Source organism: Salvia hispanica, unplaced genomic scaffold (assembly GCF_023119035.1).
Source record: "Salvia hispanica cultivar TCC Black 2014 unplaced genomic scaffold, UniMelb_Shisp_WGS_1.0 HiC_scaffold_1223, whole genome shotgun sequence".
In the NCBI taxonomy this organism is placed as follows: Eukaryota; Viridiplantae; Streptophyta; class Magnoliopsida; order Lamiales; family Lamiaceae; genus Salvia; species Salvia hispanica.
In genome coordinates, this window is record NW_025951498.1 from 16,341 (window position 1) to 34,803 (window position 18,463).

General features: G+C 38.8%; 1 pseudogene; it reads right to left on the minus strand.

Moving 5' to 3' along the window:
* Positions 1 to 6,716: 6,716 nt before the first annotated feature.
* Positions 6,717 to 14,387, minus strand: LOC125198129 (annotated as a pseudogene).
* Between the last annotated feature and the right edge of the window lie 4,076 nt (positions 14,388 to 18,463).

The window sequence follows — 18,463 nt, forward strand, 5'->3', positions numbered from 1 at the left end:
CCCTTTGGGAAAATGGCCCCATTTTATTTGGGAATTACGAAATTTTACTCGGGCCCCCTTTAATATTGACACATTTCACGAGACACAAAATTCCCACAAAAAATCCGTTTTAAATATGTTTCTAATTCCTATATATCAATATAAATTTTACCATATTTTTTTTTGATTAAGTCTCCTCAAGATTTTTTTTTTTTTTATTTTCATGGTTATTCAAGTGGTGTGACCTCCGAAAAGTTCAAAAGTGAAAATAGGAAAAAAACCCCCAAACCCTCTACTCTTAAAAAGGGAAAAAAAGCAAAAAAAAGGAGATTTTTGCTTTTTTTACTATAAGAGCATCCCGGCGGCTACCCGGTGGGGCCGGCCGATTTAAAATTTCCCCTATTTTCTTTTTTTTTTTGAAAACTTATATACGCGATTTTAGTTTATTTTCATTTGCCCCTTGTTTTAACGAGATTCTCTCTCTAACTTTCAATAAAAGAGCATCAAGCGAGGACAACAACAACGAGTCCACCCGGCGACAGCGGCCCCATCCCCTCCCGGTGGGATGGGGAGGGGGCCCGGGAGGGCCCCGGGGGTTTTCCCCCAGGGGCGGTTGATGGGGATGATGGCCGGTGCGGGGGGGAATGCGGGGGTATCCCGGGGACCCCGGGGGAAGCGGGGAACGGGGAAGGGCGCGCCGGGGGGGGGGAAATACCCGAATCACGCGGCCGGCGCGATGTGGGGATGACGGACGGATGCACCCGGGGGATGGGGGTCGGGAGGACGGGGTATCGCCCCTCTGGATCTTTTGCGGCCCTCCCGTCCCCCGGGGGAGCCGGCAGCGATGAACTTTTGTCATTCATGACAGGGGGATCATCTCGGGATCGGCCCCGTTGGGGCCGGGGGGGGCCCGGGGCGGGGAAAAGAATGGGGACGCCCCCGGGAGGATACCGCCGGAAGGACTTCGGGGGGGAGGAGGTCGGAAAGGGGGTGGGGGCGCATTGGGGCCGCGGTCGGCCGTTTGGGGGTTTCGCCCGCCCTCCGTCGGCTCACAGTGGGCGAATGAGGCACCCCGGGGAGGATAGCCGGAGCGCCCCCTTGGCGGGGAAGAAAAGGATTCCACTTGGGAGGCGATTCGAGGCCCCAAAGTTCGGGTGCGTCCGGGGGGGCCCGAAGGGGGGGGAAAGGGAACTATTGGCGACTACGGCACGCGGCGGATCCCGCGACCCCCCCCGGGGATCGGAGCCCCCCCCTCCTGGCCGTGCCCCCCGGGTTTGGGCCCAAAAGCGGGGCCGGGGGCGGGGAGGATCCCCATCGCCCCAAGGCCCCCCCCCCCTCACGCGCGACACTTTATTATCGCGTGAAAAAGGGGGGGAACGTATGTTCGCGGTTTTCCCAAGAGGGGAAAAACCCGAAACCAAACCCCCGAAAAGGGGTTCCTCCTCGTGCCGGAACATGCGGGTGGATTTCGTGCCTCGAAGGCCCCGGTGGGGGGTTGGGGCGGGCCCCGACCCCATGTGGCGGCGCGGGGGGCGACGGCGCCGGGGAAAGTGGCGGGGGCTCGTGTGGGAAGCTCTTTTTTTTTTAAAAATCTGCTTTTTTTTTTAATCATGTACCTTTTTTTTAAAAAGAAATGAATGAATTTCCCGTATGTTTTATTCGTAATTTAATCGAAAATTTTTTTGTAAAATGTAGTTGTTTTTGAATTATTTTTATTCCTTGTGGGGGCCCAAATCCCAAATTTCGGGGGGATTTTAGTGGGCCGGGGGGGGGGAGAGAGAGTCGGCCCATGGGGGGCCGCGTTGAACCCCCCCGGGGCCCGAGGCTAAAACCCCCGGGATGTTCTCGGGGAAACATCAGTAGAGGAACCCCTTCTCCCGGGGGGGTCGGTTGCGGTCTTCCCTCTTGGGGGGAAACTGCCCCCAAAATACGTTTCCGTCTTTGCCCCCGATAATAAAGTGTACGCCCGTGGAGGTGGGGGGGGAGATGACCTCTGGGGGGGATAGGGGGGATCCCCCCCTCGCTGCCCGTTCGCCGCTTTTGGCCCCCCGGGGCGAGGGCGGCCCAACGCGGATGGAGGGAGGGGAAAATCCTCCAAGCATCCGGGGGGGGGTCGCGGGATCCCCCCCGGGTGCCCATTTTTGTCGCCGGGAAAAGTTCGGCCTCCCGCCGGCCACCCCGGGGTCGCCCCCCTTTTAACTTTTCGGGGTCCTTGGCCCCTTTTAAACACTCCCGGGAAATGGAACTCTTTGTCCCCCCAAAAAAGGCCCTCGGCTATCCTCCCGGGGGTCGTCCTCTTATTTAGTGAGGCGACGGAGGGGTTGGCATCCGCCAGCGGCCGGCCGCGGCCCTAATGCGCTCCCCCCCCCGGGCCTCCCCCCGAAGTCCTTTCCGTCGGGCCCTGCCCCCCTGGGGGCTACGATCTTCGCCCCCCCTTTGGGCCGGGCCCCGTTTGCGAAATTGGCGGATCGTCGCCCCCCAACCACCCCCCCGGGCCCCCAGGCAAATCATCCTCCCTCCCCCTTCCTCCCGGGGGGGGGGTGTCGTGCGGCCCGGGCCCCGGCCGCCGGCCGCCTTGGCCTTCCCCCCTTTGTCTTCCCCTTCGCCCCCCGGCCCCCCCCGCTGGAGCGGGATTGCCGGATCCCCTCGATCCCCCTTAAAAGCTGCCCAAAATCATCGCCGGGGAACTGCGTCTCCCACAGGTGGGCGTATGAGGGGGGGGCCGTCAAAAAATCCAAAAGGGACGATAGACCGCGTCCCCTCCCCGGGGACCCCATCCCGGGATGCTACCCTCTCCCCTCCCCCACGCCCCTCATCCCCATCCTGGGACGGCTTGGGGGCCTTCCCCCTCCGGGCAGCGTCCCGGGGGCCCCGGGTCCCTGCCCCCCTCCCCGGGCCCCCGGCCATCATCCCCATCAAGCGTCCCCAAGGGGCGTTACACCCAAGGGCCTCCGGGCCCCCTCCGGGTATAGCAGGTTAAGGGGGGGTATGGATTTGTCGGCCCCGGGGGCTGATTGTTGTTGTCCAAAAAGCTCTATGATGCTCTTGTTTTAAAGTTAGAGAGAGAAAAACTTTGGGAAAACAAGTGGTTAAAAGAAAATGAAACCTTTGGGGTTTTTATAGGTTTTTTAAAAAAAAAAAAAGAAAATAAGGGTTGGGAAAACGGCACCCCAATGGCGGCAAGGGATGGCGCGCCCACAATCCCCTAGCCCCCCGATTTTCAACGGTCGCCCTTGGCCCTTCGGTGGTTGGCTTTGGTCGGCCCGGGGGCGAACGGCCTTGTGGATGCTCTAATGCATCGGAGATTAAATTTTTTTAAAAGTGTTATGGAAAGGTTTGGCATAATAACTTTGTTTTAAATGATAACACAAATATTAAATAGGATAAAATGAAAGCGAGTTTTTTAATTAAGTCCCCAACACAATCGCCATATTCAAATACTACAATAAAGTCCCTAATATTCTATTTGTTAAAATAGTTTCTTGTCCAAAAAAAAAATTAGAGCGTATTGATCATAAAAGTAGTTTTAAAAAGACTTTTAAAATTTTGCATTGCAATTAGAACTCACGTGCATTCGTCCTTATTATGCCCGTAATATTATTTTAAACAAATGATCAAAACAGGTTTTAAAATTTTGTACTATAACAACTCGTCATTATTTATTGGGGGTATGATTTTGTTTTATTTATTAGTAGAAAAAAAAATCAAGACTGTAAAAGAATCAGTATCAAGTCAAACAATTGAATCTGCTGTGCAAAATTTTGGCAGACATACAACAAAACCAAACAGGTGAACAGAACACACAAATTCGATTTATGACAAAAAAGCATGTACTTTATACGAGTACACTATTTAGCCATTTGTTGGGTGCGTAACAAATACCCTCCTCAATTCTCCAATTAATTTAAGTCAAAATATTTAGGTATGAAGATTGAAAAATTGTTATTTAAATGCAGGAAGATTAAAAATTATATGAAAAAAAAAGTCGTAATAAAATAAAATAAAAGTGATGGAATATTTTATTTTTCAAAAAAAAAATATTACCCCTTAATTTTTTTACCTTTGATCCGACGTATTTTAAGAAAAAAAAAAAAGGGAAAAAAAAGGACGGGATCCTACTTTTATATATTAATTTAAAATAAAAGGGAGTGGAAAGGGTTAGTGAAAAAAGGCCCCTAAAAAGTTAAAAGAAAAAATGACAAATTTTTAAAAAATAAAAAATTGGATAAATTTTGGCGGAGAGAATCGAATTTAGTTGGCTTAATGGGAAAAAAACCCCTTTTTGAATGGAGCCGTAAAGAATAAAATAAAATTCACATTTATGGTTTGAATTATTTATATTATATTTCTTAAAACTGCTTAAATTTGTTCATTTTGGATTTTGATATTTTCCAAAAAACCCCCCGAGTAAATAGTACTCATTCACAATCCATTCTTTATGAGATTTATGATATTTTTAGCAAAAAACCCCCGAGTAAATATACTCATTCCCAAACTCAACCACCAATCTTCATTTATGATATTTTCGCAAAAAAAGTAGTTAGAAATGATTATAATGCAAACGGCCGAAATCGGGCACTTTTAAATAATAAAAAAACTCCCAAATTCCCCCAAAAATTTTTAAAAAGGGGAAAATTTAATATTATGGAAAAGCATTTTATAAATAAAGATACTTTTGGATATTAATTTTAATTGACTCATTTAATGTTTAAACTTGACAATATTACCCTTAGTTTTTTAAATTTTAGTTTCTTTCATTTATTCCATTCTTTTTGAGTAATTTTTTTTAAATTTTTTTTAATTCGTTTTTATTTTTTTTACTCCCCATTTAAAATAATAGTTTTTTTTAAATTTTTGTTATTACAATACTCCATAACATATAATCAATAAGGTAATATAAATTATACAACTACTATCAATATATATATATATATATATATATATATATATATTTTTTATTTTTTAAATCTTCACATATCAAGATTTAATTTATCAATTTTTCTATAATTTCAAAATAATTTGGGGAATATGTGGCATTACATTTAATTGGGAGAGGTTGTGATATACCCCGGTTAAATATATATTATAAAAAAATTTAGTTAAAAAATTTTAAAATTTTTTAAAAATACTACTTAATCAATTATTTTGACAAATTGTTAATATTATAAATAGTAGGAGTATGTTTTTATTAAAATTAAATTATTTCACTATAATTAAACAGTGAATTAATTTGTTAACTAAAGTTGAATTTTTTTTGTATAAATATATTGTCAAAATTTACATGTATTTTATTCACAAGTTATTTAATAATAGGATAATTTTAATAGTATATTTTAAATTAATTTAAACTAAGTGAAGCTAAACATAAATAATCACTAATAAAAAATTAAATATCATGAGCATATTTTATTATGATTTAAAAACTAATTACATATTAAATCATCTGAATAATATTTATACCTAATTTTAAATTAATAAAATATGTATTTGATTAAAAATAATCATGTTTGATTGCTAAACAATTTTATAAAAATTTAAAATTTGTATAGTTAAAATTGATCAAAATAATTAAATTAGTGACTAAAGTGTGTGGTTTAATGTTTTCAAATATAGGCATTGGGAAATAATTGGGAAAAAAGTTTTTTTTCATCATGCCTTAGAGTTGGATCTATTAATGATGTGTAGGGTTATTATTTTGAAAATTTTCCCAAAATAAATTTCTTTTTTTGTCTATAATTGTGCTCTTTTTTTTGTGGACAATGAATATTATTGTTTGGGATCAAATTCGGATTGGTTTAAGGTTTGAGGTGAATTATATAAAAATAATTATGATATAAATATAATTGTAAATAAAAATACCAAAAAAAAATTTATTTGGGGTATAGTTTATTAAAAAAAATATTATATAAAATAATAAAAATAAAGAATATAATATAAAAAAAAAAAAGCAATTAAAAAAAATAAGAATATTTTTTTTTAAGTATGAGTTTTACTACAAATAATATAACATAAAAGATAAAATATAGTATAGGGTATAATATAAAAAATCAAAGCAATTAAAATAAATAGTAGCATAATAAGAAAAAAAAACTTATAATATAATCTTTTCTAGGAAAAAAAATTAGAAATAAATACACTCACATAACTAACGAAAAAAAAAAGTAAAGAAAAAATAAGGGGCGGAAATAAAAAAAAAAATAACAAATGATGTTCAAAAAAAGTCAAAAAAATTTTTGGGGACAATACATACTTTAAAACATACTATATTTAATACAAGGGTATATTAGTCTTTAAAAAAATTTCTACCCCTATATGTATAAATTTCATCAATTTAGCATTTACCAATTTTAATAATTTTTTTAATATTTGTCGACATTTTTTTAGATCACTTTCAAAAAAAATTCGTTTTCCCAAAAGAAAATTTTAACCCAGGGAAAAAAATATTTAAAAAAAAAGTCTATCAAAAATTTTTAAAAAAATGAAAATCAATGACACAAAGTACTACCTGCCATTTATTTATTGATAGTACTAGTAGAGTAATAGTTAGATGCTACAATATCAGTATTAAAAACTCAATGTGCCCATTTTTTATTGATAATTTTTAGAGTAATAGTCTAGATTTTACAAATAGTACCCTTACATAAAAAGGGGGGGATTACAAGATAAGACCAAAAAAAGGACCAAAAATTTTTTTTACGGTTTATTATCAATTACTGAAGCTAAACCGGGCACGATCTTCACACCTTTTTAACACTTTTAGGCCTAATCTGGGGCAGTCCCATTTTTTCATTTGGCATCAGATAAGCTGCCGCTGTTACTGTTACTGTTACTGTTACTGTTACTGTTACTGTTACTGTTACTGTTAAGAAAGCAAAGAGAGAGTCACCTTCACCTTCATCAGGGTTGATGGCTTTCCCCCTCGAATCACCTCCGACGCCTCTACTTTCGAAAGGGCGACGGCCCGGTTCGGTGAAGGGCGAGAGCCATTTGGATTTGATGTAGTCAGCCTTCCGCCATGGAGGGACCGGCATGCCTTTCTTCTTGAGGCTCTGCTTTGCAGCATCGGATACAATTCCGATGATCTTCTCCAGGCGGTCGGGTTTACCAATGAAAATGCTGGGTAGTGCTTGGAGGACTAGTTTGTGCTTTGGTTGGCCTTGCGATGGCGAACTCCGATCTGAAATCGATGTCGATGATCAGTCTTTCCTCCAATCAACACGTCCACGCTCGTATTCTCCTGTTGGGAAAAAGACTTGTGATTTTGACATGATTAACAAGGGCGATTTTGGAAAGGATTAAAAGGTGTTTTGTTTTACCAGCGAGGAAAGAAGGGGGTTTTTCCCATTTCGATTTGCAGATTTAAGGTTCGTATCCAAGGGCAGTTAGATCATCTGCAACGAGTTTTCTGCAGAATCCGTCTTTGCGCTTGTTGATCTTGTGTCGTTCGACGATTTTCGCAGTGTCAGCTAGTAAATTCCTTTCGGATACGCAGATACAGGGGACCAAACTCTGTTTAAACAATCGGAATTTTCCGCAAAATGCATCAGATAACATATCCGGACAAGACGACAGAACATCAACAACACTGTCAAATTATTGACCACAAAATCACATTGCAAAATTGAAGAGATAGAAGAGAGGGGTACCCAGTGTATCACAAGAGGGAGGAAACGAACTGAATGATCTTGGTTTCATCGGAGCTGTCAGTGCAGTTTCCATTTAAGCAAATGCATCTTTTTCCCCCCCCTTGCTGCTGCTTCTCGTTGTTTTCCCCATAAAACTGGACCATTTTCCCAAGGAAAACAGAGCTAGGCTCAAACTCCTCCAATCCGTTTTTTTCCAGCGACTAGCGGCCCCGGCCGGTTTTTCCCCCCGGAGCTCGGGCCCGCTCAGCCCTTGGCCCCAATCTCGACCTAAATTTTGGGTTCGCCCCCCGCCTAAATTTCGCCGTCGGCCCTCCGCCTCGTTAAAACAATCGGTTGAATTTTCAGGGGAAATTTTCCCAGGGTCCATAAAAAATTATACAATTTCCACGCCGCTAGTTTTCGGCTCCATTTCTCCGCGTACAGATTCTAGTCAACGTTAAAAAACTTCAATTTCTAGATAAGTCCTAATTTTCCAGGCATTCTAGATGAAAAAAAAAAAAAAATTTACGGGAACACGATCACCAATCACACACTAAAACAAACCGATCTAAAAAAAACAGTCGGTGATAAAGACGAAAATTAGACGATCTTCCAAAAAACAGGATCTAAAAACTCATAGACCAAATTAAATCAAATAACAACCGAGAATTTGGCAAAAAATCTATGATGTTTTAAATTTTCATCGATATACACCGGAGACAAAAAGATGGAATGACTTATAAAAACTGCTACCTAAAAAAAAAAAAAGTTCGCTTTTGCTTAGGGTTTTTAATTACGGCCGAACCTCAACAATCAAAATCAGAAGAGGAGAAAAAAGGGGCTCCCCCGACGTCAGTTCTCCGGCAGCCTGGGAACCGATCATCAGAAGGCGGAATCAAAATTTTCCCGGGGAGGCGGGGGGGAAACGATCGCCGGTGTAGAGCACGCAGAGTGTGTGGGGAGAAATAAAAGGGGATGGTTTAATGTGATGGAAAACTGCTACGAATAGAAAGGGCAGGCGCTTTTGGGGGCTTTAAAAAGGGGGGTCTGGGTGGCATCCGACGTGGCGGGAAAAACCATTCTGGTTGGGGGGGTGTCGCCGATTGGGAGTGGGCTTGTGATCACAGCCACACGCGCCACGTCCACGCGAGGGACGCGTTTTCAATGGTCTTTAATGAGTTCCCCAAAATACCCTCGCTTTATCCCATCAATTACGCGGTTGTTACACCAGCTGAACTTTTTCAACCGCCACGAAAATATCAATTTTTTATTATTTTTTCCAACCAGTAAAGTTTTATTTCCGGAAATTTTTATGTGTTTCTAATTTTATATTTTAATTTCCACTTATTTTATACTGTATAATTTTTTTAAAAATCTGTATAGTAATTTTCCATATTTCCCTAACTCGTTTTAAGATATTGTAAGTGAAGGAAAAAAGTCATATCATAATGCTTAATCCCTACCTATTAAATGAAAGAGAAATAAAATCTTCCAAACGTATGCTTTAGCTAATAAAGTCGATATTATATGGGGCAAAAATATAGGCAATTAAGTGATTGGGTGCGATGTAATTATTCCATTTTTCAAGATTAGAATCCACAATTAATCAAATTAACTTATCTTATAATAAAAATTAATAATAATATTGACATATTGTTATTATTATTTTAATCCAATAAAATGAACAATACCCTATAGCTTTTCAATGTTACGTATTTATAAATTGATCATTGCTCATGTGTCTAATTTTGCTCGTGAGTAAAATAAACATTTTACTTGAATGACAGAATGAATACTACCATCTTCGCTTAATTTACTACCAAGGCCAACATCGCTTTTGTGGAGAATATACTTGAATTCATCAACTTAGTGAACCCAAATATGTCATTTAAAGAGGCTAAATTAACTATTAAAATTAGCTATACATTAATTATTTGCTTCTAACAAATAAATTAGTCATCAACTCAATGTAATTATAACTAATTATAATTATTTGATATGTATATAGATGAAAATTTAATATTTCCAAATTAAACTATGTAATGAAATTGCTTATGAGTAAATAATGTTATAGACCAGTTATTATCAATTAATAATATAAACATAAGCTCAAATTGCATATATCACCCAATAAAAAAAGTGTTTTTTACTCTGAATATGAAAAAAAATTTTTAATTAAGATAAATTAAAAGGAAAATGATGACGTCAATTGAGATATTATATATTCCCGTAATATATGCTCACTCCAAAAAAGGGTTTAATTTTTTTTTTTCGTATCTCATACCAATACCAGCAGTTTAAATTCTTTTTCCCTTTTAAAATTTTAATCTTACTATCCATTATATTATTTCAATTACTTTTTTCTCAATTTTTTTATTTTACTCCCAAATTAAAAATTTTAGGGAAAGAGGAAGGCCCCCCATGGAGCTTTTAGGACTTTTAAAAGGGGGGATTTACCCCTTTTCTAATTCTGATTTCCCAGAAAATGTTTTAATTTTATTATGTGATGCAAAACCCCCATAATTGCTCGGGCCCAATTTTGTAAAATTTGGGAATGATATAATTACATACTAGTACTTTCAAAGACTTAAGAGTGGTCACATTATATTTCGAAAAGTGAAATCGGACAATTACAACATAGTTTGGTTTGAAATATATTTTTTTGAAGGGCCCGGAGTAAAAGGCCCAAGGCCCGCCAAAAAATGCAATTTTCGCCATTAGCAATTCTTCCCAAAACCCTGATACCATAACTCATCATTTTCAAAAACAATTAAATACTCAGCATTTACTAATATAATCCTCCTTTTTATCCCCAAAACCCCAAATTTCCCTTTTACGCAATAAACTTTCTTAAGCCCCCCTTCACGTTTTCTACAAGCTCTCCGACGAAGACGGTAGCAAATACCTAAAAACTTCATCATATTTAGAAGGTCCCGGGGAAAAACCCAAGGCCGGACAATTAGTAGGAAAAACCCGATTTTTTTTTAATCAGCAGCGGGAAAATTCCCCAATTTTACGGAAAACCCCCCCGTCGTCCCCAGAGAACGTCGGATAACCCTCCTATCGGCCGACCGAGTGGGTTTTAAAGGAAAAAACCGACCAACACCGGCAGGTCGCCGCGACGCAGATGGCCTCCGTGACCCGTCGACAACCTTCCGCCAACTTCACCACCTGCTCGCTTGGTGAAGACAGCACCGCCGGAGCCGGAGCATAGCAGATACCCGCTAGCTAGGGGTTCAAGCATCTGGTTCTCGGATTGGGAGCAATGGGAGCAACATCTTTTATGTGGCTAAGCTTGTGATTTAAAAATTGATGGACAGGTGGAAATTTTCTTACTATGAATATGACAATATGACAAACCAAACATAGAAAACACAATTGGGGCATACTTAATTGACAAATCAAAAAATTGTACAAGAAACGATTACTCAAGAAAAGAACTTTTCAAACCAACCTCCACCTTTTTCTTGAGAAATGGTAAAGACCGAACCAAACACACCCTTATACTGAACTTTAATCAGTAGTCTTGTTCTCCTTTCGTAGATAAGGAAATATTTTTTATTTTGACGCATAATTATACTCCTTCAATAAAATATGGATATTTGAAAAATATAGTAATTAATAACAGTAAAGGTTATAGAAAAGAATTTAGCTTGATGAGACATATATTATTATTACTATTCCCCCCATTCTTTAAGAAAGCTCATTTTGTCATTCGATACGCTCCATGTTAGCAGAGCTCATTTCTCTATTTAGAAAAGTTAACATATTTTTTTCACTTACTTTATTCTCTTTTACTTTATTCTCTCCTCTTACTCCTCTTACTTTATTCTTCATTTATTAACTCACTTAACACATTTTTTCGAATCACGTCACAAGAAAAGCCTACGCTATAAAACAAATTAATAGTATTTAATGAGTTGCACTAGTGGCCATATATATACAAATTGCTAATAAATCACGATATAAAGAATGAAATGGCACAACTTTCCATAAATAAAACTGCTCATACTTTTATGAAAAGATCGAAAAATGAAAATTGCGCTAATTTATGGGATGCAGGAAGTAGTATAGCTTTATTTGTAAGATGAGTGAAAAAATAATAAAGTAAAAGGAATAAAGTAAATATAATTTATTTTTAATTTAATAAAAAAACAAAATATATTTTATCAATTAAATTGTATTTCACGTCATAAATTATATAAAGACTATAAATACAATAATACAAAGTCATAAATTATATAAAGACTATATATACAAAGTCAAATTTAATTTTCAAGTGGTGATACACATAGTATTATTCATAACTCCCATACCGCACTACGCATCTAGTAGAAATTTTGACCAATTTAAGATGAAATAAATATAAATTTAACTACAATGTGGAAATTTGTCCCTTCTAGAATTCTACTAAAACTTTTATTGATGCTGAACTATTAAATAAAAAATTGACTGAAAACTACCTAACATTATTTTAAACAATTGTAGTTCCGCAGTAGCAATCTACTTTACTTTTATGAATTTATTAAGTCGCAATAAAAACAGAGTACGCTCTGGCAAACCAAGGACGTGGCTGGTATTGGTATCCGACTTCCAACACATGAACAACAATTGTTTTGAACAAATTCATATACTTAGGTTCGTTTGCCAAAATTAAATTTTATAATTAAATATGAAATCAGCTTGGTTACTGAGTTGAACCCTACAATTTAATCTTGACGGATAGCTTACGATAATTACATAACCTCCTCCAACTAAAATAATCACACAACTTAATCTTAGATGAACAATCTCACGATTATTAGTCATAAGAACCGAATGCCATCTTATAACCCATATAATCCGAATGGAGTCTACTTAAGTCAAATAATAGCGGACGGATCAAATAAGTTGTCTATACAAATATCAAATAAAGAGTTCGGGAAGATATGCAAGAGAGTACGAGACATCACGGAGAGCTTGGATCATTTTCTGAAAATCCTCAATGATATGTTCAACTAACAAGATAAATCACATATTAGCATTTAATTCTTTTATGTTACTCTCTCCATTTTTTAAAAATATGGACATTTGAAACGACACAGGTTTTAATGCAAATTTGGTAAAGTAAGAGAAAGAGGGAGAAAATTGGAAAGGAAGAAAGAGGGATATAAAAAAATAATAGAATTAATGTTAAATGGATCATGGGTCCACTTTAAGTTGTTAAGTCTAGGGTATAGTGATAAATAAATCGATGATGACAGAGAAAGATTTCCTAAAATAAAAGTTTGAATAACGGACTAAAAAGGAAAGAGTTGCTATTTTTAAAAAACGGAGAGAGTATTTAGCCATCCGCATCCCCGCTCTCTTATCCGTCTCTTAACTGTCTCATCTCTTCACTATTCATGGGCCCCATCGTACTTTTTAGCTCATCTTTTAACTAAGAGACAGCATACATCCCTCCATCTCATCCTTTAACTATTCATTCAATTTCATTTTTTATTTTTATTTCCAACAAATTCAATTAATAAAAACACACTTCATTAAATAAAATAAAATTACAATTTAAATACCTAAAAAAATAAAAAAGACATAATTTAGAAAACTAGAAATTACAAATTGCATACTTAAATTCAAATAAAAAATGGAGGCAAGAAGCGTAAAAAAAGAGTTCTCAGTGACGATCATCTAAAAAATTGGGCCAAATTTGCCCAAACGCGCTCCATTAGATCCTCTTGAGTTGGGCGTGCGTGGGAAATCACGTGTCCTGCCCGAATAGACAAACCACTTGCAAAGACGGATGCACTCCCTTCGAGGGACTACTTGCGTTGAGCTTCCCGGAGTTTCGTGTGGTCGAACCAATTTCCCGCCTCATCTGGTTCCGACAATCATGTTGTGCAAGATTATGCACGATACATGATGTCGACCATATTCTCCATAAACCCCCTGCCGACCCGAGCTTTGATAATGTTGAATCGAGCTTGAAACCCCGAACGCTCTCTCCACATCCTTGCGAGCCACCTTTCGCTTCGGCAAAGCGACTCGCTTTTTCCCGTTGAACGTCTTCATAAAGGGTTTGGCCACTTGGATAGATCCCGGGTGGGCAAGATAGATCCATTTTACACTCGCGATTGTTAGCGATGAAGTTGATGGCCGACGCTTATATCATTGAGTTCGGAAGAGGTCGAATTGTTGAGCACGTTGACGTCGTTGTTCAAAAGCAGGGACCCAAATACACATGCCAAATCCATACCGTACGGCGACGCCTCGATTAAACCCAAGGGTACCTTTGTGGCGCCTCCCGTATGACCCTCAATGCCACATGGCAATTCTTCCATCGCCAATGCATGCAATCGACACTCCCAGCATCCCGGGAATCCGTACTTTTTCGTGAAGTTGGAAAAAAAACGGGCAATCTGGGTGGGGTCTTCGAATTGGGGTTTGTGAAGGCTGCCCGGACGCCTTGCGAAGTTCAACAAACAAAGTCTCCCGATTCTTCGACGTGTATTCGCGAACGAAACCGCCGTTTGTCCAGTAGGCCCACGGGTCGGGCCGAAAACATTTGGGGCGTCGTTGGCTAGGGACGGCCAACATCGCCGAACCCTTCTCTGAATACTCTTCCCGTCCCGCCAATGTATTCGCGGATATGCAAAAATAGGCGTGACATACGAAAAGCGAGAAAGTAGATATCTCCCCATACCGGTTCGGCGAAGTAATCACGTTCAACCTTGCGGCGTTCCTCCCTTTACGGATGTAAATCGGGGGCGCCTTGAGAGGCGGCGGCTTCCTCCTCCCTACGCCCATCTTCTTCTAGCGATTCTTCCATTATTCGACAATTTGTCAAATGGGTCCATAATGGATTAAATTTTGGGGGAAAAAAAATAAAGGAATGATTTTATGGTGATTGGAGAGAAGGAAAGAGAAGGTGAAAAATAATAGATTTTGTTTGTGTGTAAAATGGAGAATGAAGAGTATTTATAGAATAAAAAAAAATTTAAAAATTTTAAAATTACTGTTTAACGGTCATATTACCTGTTTTTTAAATTTTTTGAAAAATTGATTTTATTTAAAAAATGAATTATGACGTCATAATTCCGACGCCCCCTGAGTCCCCCTCGAGGCCGCCCGGACGCTGCCACGATCGAGACGTCTCGTCCTGCCGGAGAGAGCATCCCGCATCGCCCTCTCGATGTTGTCTCGTCGATATAAGACCGAGACAGCATCGCCAGCGATGCGGATGCCCTTATCGGCCCTTCCCGTGCATGCAATCAATTGTTTTGACACGAGGTCAATTAATTTTATAATCGACAAAATTGATTCTTTTTATCATAGTCAGAATTTTCGAAACCCAAGCTCCCAACATGAGGAATTTCAATCCCCCTCCCCCAACACACATATTCGACTACCGTCTCATTTCTAGATCAAGTCCTTGATGTATGATTAGTGTTTTCCTCACAAAAAACATATATTGAGTTCGGGAACATACCGCTTCATGTGGTTGAGTTTTAAGGTCGCCATGTGGAGAAGCGCAAGCAATTACTGATTCTTTGAAAATCAAAACGATAACTTATCTAACTGTAGAATTCATGTTTATTATTTTAATTCTATAATAATCAAAATAAATTCGTTAGCAAATTTATTTAATATATAAGTCTTCCATTAGAAATCACAGGACCAATTTTCCAACCATAATTTAAATTGACGTGGCATATTGGATCATATATATGAACTTATGTTTATTATTCATGGACATGATGGCGATGGTGGGCGGAGTTGAGGTGCGTGTTTGCGGAGCAATTGTATAGTCGAGTATGATTTTCAAAGATCCGAAGGCATTTTTAGATTAAAATGGAAGCATTTGGTGTTTTAGATTAAAATGGAAGCATTTTTAGATTAAAATTTTTTGATGTAATTCTCCTATGCGGCCATTAAAATGGAAGCATTTGGTGTTTTGTAAGAACTGACGTTTTTGTTTTCTAATATATAAAACGGCAATATGTTGAGCTTCAAAAATGACGTCGTTTTAGCTGAAGTCCAACGCACACACGCAGATATATTAGCTACACCGTTTTATTTCGCCGGAAAATAGTTGGATCAGATCAGGTTCGAAAATTCGCACAATCAGGAAAGTTGATGATTTTATTGTCCATATTAAAAAGTTGCGGGAAATAAATTTCAGACTAAGTTGACGGTAAATAAAAAAATTCTTTACTCTCATGGATATGGAAAATAACTCAATAAGGGTACAAGCAAATAGAAGCACTCAAAACATTATTTTGGTATCGATATATCCACACATTATATCCACAGAATAATAGATGTTGGAACCAAAGCTCGTGATATCATGCATAGGGGTGATTGATGAAGGTTGCAGCTAGCGCCAGATTGAAGAGATGATGCGGTGACTATTGCTAACAATGAATAATAGACAATGAAAGTGAATTAACAAGGTTAGGACAGAATTGCTAGTAAAGATGAGATGACGCCCGATAATTTGGCATTCAAACTTCAGATGTTGATACGAACTCACGTGGCGGACCCACAACGAGGGCCATGACGAGGTGGCTTCAAGAAGGACTTGCCATGTTCATTCAAAAAGCCACATGGGAGGGGCCTATGAAGACGGAGGAGCCGCCGGTGAAGATTGTGCTGAAAAATGAAGGCCAGCCGGTGAAGGAGGAAGCCGTAAGTCAAAATTTGCACATGCAGCTGGATTCAATAAGTATTCCACCTATCGAGATGGCGTCCAAATGCTCTGAAAGTGCCACCAATGTCTTCCTCCTCGAAAGAGCTTCGCGTGGGTACCTTGCACGCCTCGATCGGAGTCTGGTGGAGAGAGTTATGGATGATTTACTAAAGCCGCGCAGAGAAAGGCGGGGAACTCGAAAAGAACACTCGACCGGGTGTTTGCACCCGCAATTCACCTGACCGGGTGAATTGTCCGATACTTAGATTTTGTGGGCCAAATTGCTATTTTTGGACCCTTAGTATAAATACCTTTTGATGTCATTTCTTTTCCTGGATTTTGCTGAATTAAAGTTTCTAACCAACAGAGTTTCCTCTTTGAGGATTGTATCCAATTCCTTCCTTGAAAATTGCTTGTTTCCATCTTTGATTGACTCAAGTAGAGGTATGCATCAATGGGGTGTATCCATTGAGTAGTGGAGCCAAGTAGTGATAGAGCTATTGAAAGTTGCCTAAGCTTGTTTCCATTCTTTTGGTCAAGGTTCTATGGTCATAACTCTTTTATCTTATCATTATACACATGCTTTCTATTCCTAATCTTCCGTTAATTCTTGTTTAGATTCAATTTTGTTAGTTGGATCTTTTATTATCTTTTATTTTATGTTGAGAAATTGAAAATAGCATCACAAAAATAGTTAGATCAAGCATCATCAATGGGTAATTTTTTGAGAGATGGATCATAAAATACATGGATCCTTATCAGATGTAGTCCAACTTTGCAAGACAGTAAATTTGCCTTTTTATTATCGGATTGTACCCTCATGTTATTTTGATCAAATTATATCAGTTCAAGATATAGTAGTTTATAAAATGATTAATTTAAGTTCATAAAATAATTGTAAAAATTATAGTAATAATCATGACCAAATGAACTGGACGAATTACAAGTTTTATTCTAATTTCAAGTATGGACATTATTTTCTCTGCATAGCAATGAATGAACGCCGCATTTTCATAAAAAGTTAATATTGTACTACCAAACATTATGCATGCAATTTATAATTATTTTATACACATGCAAACTATCATCATTCTAGGTGAACATTAAATTTAAAAATTTCAATGACAAATGACAATCATGATAGATAAAATAAAAAACTGTTGCGACATAGTACTTCCTCCGTTTGACAATAATGGAGTCATTTTTCTTCGAGGGCGTTCTATCATAGTAGAGACATTTCTTTATTTAGCAAGGACTCTACTACTCCTCCACCCTATATTACTTGATGTGTTTCTTTTGATACGAAATTTAAGAAAGTTGTGTTTAGTAGGTTAAATAAAGTAGAAGAGAAATAAAGTAAAGAGAGGAGAGGGGAGAGATGATAAAGTAAAAGAAAGAATAATGCAAAGTCTGATTAGATGTTTTGTTTTTAACCAAAAGAGAAATGAATCAAGTAACGTGGGACAACCCAAAATGGAATACGACTCAACTAATGTGGGACGGAGGAAGTATTACGGCACGGATGGAGTATAACAATCGATCCACTCGCAATAACGCGGTCGGCACCTATCTCAAGAAGAGCGCCGATCGGCGTAATTGGCGAACGCCGGTCAGGCTCCGAGCGCGATCGCGCCTATTGCATGCCGATCCCATTTTTTTCTTGAAATTCCTCTATAAATACCCTTATCCCATTTCATTTTCCACACTCAATTTTCTCTCTTATGTCTTCCACACCCAATTTTCTCTCTTCCACACTTTCTTTCTTTAAAATGGTTCCTGATGATCATGACTTATATGATGAGCTCTTTTTGTGAACCTTGTGGGACGTGATAAGGCGCGAACTAGAACATAGCGTGCAAGCGGCACGGCGGTCCCTAAGCTAATCCGATCGACAGACGGTCATCGTGACCATGTTGGGGATGCCGAATGGAAGCATGATATGAGTTACTACTTGGCTAAGGGGATATACCGAGGTGGCCCGTATTTTTTATCGGATGTTTGATGAAGCGAAGATAGCTTACTTTGCTCAACGACAAGAGGTTGCATGGAAGAAGAGCATGTATTTGGTGTGCCCCAAGCACGATAGGCAGAGTCAAGGGGCCAACGCCTTTGTTCTATCATGACTATATCGTAGTAGATATCATGTATGTATCATCATGAATAACATGATAGTCGCGAGATGAAGGTGCGAGAG